This window comes from Hylobates moloch, unplaced genomic scaffold (genome assembly GCF_009828535.3).
Source record: "Hylobates moloch isolate HMO894 unplaced genomic scaffold, HMol_V3 SCAFFOLD_2, whole genome shotgun sequence".
Lineage (NCBI taxonomy): Eukaryota > Metazoa > Chordata > Mammalia > Primates > Hylobatidae > Hylobates > Hylobates moloch.
In genome coordinates, this window is record NW_026652277.1 from 148,327,145 (window position 1) to 148,331,605 (window position 4,461).

The window sequence follows — 4,461 nt, forward strand, 5'->3', positions numbered from 1 at the left end:
GAGCTCTGTGCCTTGAGCCCCCCAGGCCATAGAATAGTCAATACTCAGTCTGTGCCTCCAGCCCTGCAGTGTGAGGTTCCAGTCCTGTGGGCTCCACACCCGTCACCTGTATCAGGAGGCTCATGTCTCACCCTGTCTTCTTGCCAGCCTTGAGGACGGAGTCTGAGCCTCCATCGTGCACCACGCAGGGAGGACAGTGGACTTGTTCTCCGCCGTCATGGCCCAGCAGAGGGGAAGGGCAGTTCAGTGAGTGCTGAGGGATGGTCGGGAGCCTTGCTTTGTTTCCTCATCCTCAGGACAAACAGGACAGTGTGGTGGGCAGATGGGAGGAGACCAAGGTGCAACCTGTCAGCTCAGCAGACTGTGGAGTTTCTGTTCTTGCTTGTGGTGGGGGGTCTCAGAAATCTTATTCAAAATGTTGCCTTCCTCCCCCACTGGTTGTCCTTTTCATAGACACCTCACCCATGATAGCAGGGAATGAGTCCCTCTAAACTATTCCCTAAGAACAACAAAGATGATGAAGGTGACGATGAGGATAAAGAGGATGAAGACAGACACCAGGGCATCGTGAACCCTCACTGAGGGCTTCCGAAAGGCCAGGCTCTGAGCTCTGTGCTCTATGCAGCTTGTTTCATTTCATCTGTGTAGTCTCCCAGTTATGAGTGCACATTGCATGGTGATTTTACAGACTAGAGAAGGAGCAACGCATTTTCATAGGACTTGTACCAGATCACGAAGTCAAAAGGGGTGAAGTCCAATTTGGACCAGGCAGTCTAAGTGCGGACACATGGCATTTGGCCAGTCCTCTCCCTGCATCCAACCTGCCCTCTCAAATCCTTATCACTCAGGCCAATGCCCCTGCTCACTGTGCCCTTCCCTTTGGGGGTTCCTTGTAGACCACAGCTAGACCAGTGGGTGCCACAATCACTGTGTCAAGTAGAGAAAGGGCAGCTGAGATCACATCAAAGGTTCCAGAAAGAATGGGCACAGGATCATTCGGGACGCATCTCTCCTTTGCCCCTGTTCCTGGCTTTCCTTACAGCTCTCGACTTCCTCAAAGGAGTCATCAATTCGGAGTTTGGCTTCCATTCCTATTGAGGAAGCTGGAAACCGTTTCAAAAAATGCTCCTCAGATGTGCCTGTGGTTAAGACCTCTGAGCTCTGCTTACAAGTTTTGGAAGCTGGGCGCGGTGGCTCACACCTGTAATCCCAGCACTTTGGGAGGCTGAGGCAGGCGAATCACAAGGTCAGGTGTTCGAGACCAGCCTGGACAACATGGGGAAACCCCGTCTCTACTAAAAATAGAAAAAAAACGGGCCGGGCGTAGTGGCGGGCGCCTGTCATTTCAGCTACTCGGCAGGCTGAGGCAGGAGGATAGCTTGAACCTGGGATGCGGAGGTTGCAGTGAGCCGAGATCACTCCACTGCACTCCAGCCTGGGCAACAGAATGAGACTCCGTCTCAAAAAAACAAAAACAAAACCAAAACCAAAACCACAACTTTTTGAGAGTTGGAAGACCATGAAGTAGAGTACCCGGGACTTAAGAGTCTGGCCATGAATTTGGAATACCACCCTTTCGACTTCTCTGTATGGCAGGGGGTGAGATGTCCATCCTCTGAGACTCATCACTTTCATCTGAGCTGATTTCTAGTTGATCCAATGGAAGCGAGCGATGATGAAACCGATCGTGGGTACCCGCTGCGTGATCTCTCTGTGACGGATGCATAAAGTCAAGGCAAAGCGAATCTTCGATACATTCGTTAATATTTTAAGCTTCAACTCCATACAATTCAACGTAAATATCCCCTGACCTGAAGTTCTGGTTTCCCTGCATTCCAGACAGGACATTTTCTTTTGTCCTTATCTCAGTAAGTACTGAGTATTGTGAGAGGAACAAGTGAGTCTCTTTTGTTTCTGATTCCCCAGAGCCTATATCTTGCTTGGCACAGAAGAGATAGCAAAAGTCAAAATCTATGTTAATTCTTGAATTGACACTTCCTTGGTTCACAAAAATTGGCTGTCATCGGTGTGACTTCGACTTACTTGATTCTTTTTGTTTTTTGAGACGGAGTTTTGCTCGTGTTGCCCAGGCTGGAGTGCAGTGGTGTGATCTCGGCTCACCGCAGCCTCTGCCTCCCAGGTTCAAGCCATTCTCCTGCCTCAGCCTCCCGAGTAGCTGGGGCTACAGGCGCGTGCCGCCATACCAGGAGAAGTTTTTGTATTTTTAGTAGAGGCGGGGTTTCACCACGTTGGCCAGGATGGTCTTGATCTCCTGACCCCGTGATCTGCCCTCCTCAGCCTCCCAAAGTGCTGGGATTACAGGCGTGAGCCACCGCATCCGGCCGAACTTTCTGATGAAAACTCTAAGTCCACCTAAGCTAAGGACAGGAGTTATAGCTTACGTGAATTTTCAAAGACCCACTGATTTGAGGAAGCAATTACTCTCTCAAAGGAGAAAAGTCAGAAAACGGAATGATGAAATCACTAGGACCTAACCAGCATGTGGAACTATTTTCTGTTTATGAACTATCAACTTTCATTTCATTTCCAGATGACATGGTCTCAGCTCTTGTTGCCCAGGCTGGAGTGCAATGGCTCGATCTCGGCTCACCGCAACCTCCACCTCCCAGGTTCAATCAATTCTCCTGCCTCAGCCTCCCGAGTAGCTGAGATTACAGGCATGCACCACTACGCCCGGCTAATTTTGTATTTTTAGTAGAGACGGGGTTTCCCCGTGTTGAGGCTGGTCTCGAACTCCTGACCTCGGTGATCTGCCCGCCTCAGCCTCCCAAAGTGCTAGGATTACAGGTGTGAGCCACTGCGCCCTGCCCGGTCTCAGCTGTTATACAGTGTTTATAAATGTTCTAAATCAAGGGAATTTGTATCAATCTAGTAGAATAAAATAAACTATTTGAGTTCTTAACTTCCTTTAATTAGGATAACCTTTTTCTTCAAGTGAAGAGAAGGGTTTTATGATGTATTTTTCTTCGGACAAGATAGGCTGTATTTTCTAGCAGTTACGCATTTGTTATATATGATGATCTGGTTCTTGGAACATTCTTGAATCTAGTGTCTCTAAGGCAGGTGTGTACAGCAAGAAGTGAATAACACAGAAATCAATGATGAAAGCATTAGAAGACAATTGAGTTTGTCAGAACTGCAAAATATTGCTGAGTGTGGATTGCTCTGAAATCTGAAAACAATACTTGTGAATTGCTTCTATCCAAAATGCAGACACAGTGCCGGTGTTGGTTTACTTGTTTCCCATTTTTCAATCCCCTTTTCTAGGCAAAAGGTGTCGAAACCATGCAGACCCACAGAATCTAACAGATGTCACTAGATTCCTCCTCCTAGAACTATCAGGGGATCCAGAACTGCAGCCGATCCTCGCCGGGCTGTTCCTGTCCATGTGCCTGGTCACGGTCCTGGGGAACCTGCTCATCATCCTGGCCATCAGCCCTGACTCCCACCTCCACACCCCCATGTACTTCTTCCTCTCCAACCTGTCCTTGCCTGACATCGGTTTCACCTCCACCACGGTCCCCAAGATGATTGTGGACATCCAATCTCACAGCAGAGTCATCTCCTAGGCAGGCTGCCTGACTCAGATGTCTCTCTTTGCCATTTTTGGAGGCATGGAAGAGAGACACGCTCCTGAGTGTGATGGCCTATGACCGGTTTGTAGCCATCTGTCACCCTCTATATCATTCAGCCATCATGAACCCATGTTTCTGTGGCTTCCTAGTTTTGTTGTCTTTTTTTTTTCTTCTTCTTTTCAGTCTTTTAGACTCCCAGATGCACAACTTGATTGCCTTGCTAATGACCTGCTTCAAGGATGCAGAAATTCCTAATTTCTTCTGTGACCCTTCTCAACTCCCCCATCTTGCATGTTGTGACACCTTCACCAATTACATAATCATGTATTTCCCTGCTGCCGTATTTGGGTTCCTTCCCATCTCGGGGACCCTTTTCTCTTGCTATAAAATTGTTTCCTCCGTTCTGAGGGTTTCATCGTCAGGTGGGAAGTATAAAGCCTTCTCCACCTGTGGGTCTCACCTGTCAGTTGTTTGCTGAGTTTATGGAAGAGGCGTCGGAGGGTACCCCAGTTCAGATGTGTCATCTTCCCCCAGAAAGGGTGCAGTGGCCTCAGTGATGTACACGGTGGTCACCCCCGTGCTGAACCCCTTCGTCGACAGCCTGAGAAACAGGGATATTAAAGGTGTCCTGTGGCGGCCACACGGCAGCACAGTCTAATCTCAATATCTTTTTATCTGTTCCATTCCTTTTGTAGTGTGGGTTAAAAAAGGCAGTAAGGTCAAATAAGAATGATAACACAGGGTGAACACCCACTGTGACATTAGGAGTAATACCTCCCTAGGATATAAAAAATACTGTCACAGATTATACACACAAGGGGTACACCCACTGTGATATTAGAAGCAATATCTCCCTATAATATGA

General features: G+C 48.1%; 1 pseudogene; it reads left to right on the forward strand.

Annotated features, from left to right (window-relative positions):
• The first annotated feature begins 217 nt into the window (after window positions 1–217).
• On the forward strand, window positions 218–4,254 carry LOC116476927 (olfactory receptor 7E24-like; annotated as a pseudogene).
• The last annotated feature ends 207 nt before the right edge of the window (window positions 4,255–4,461 follow it).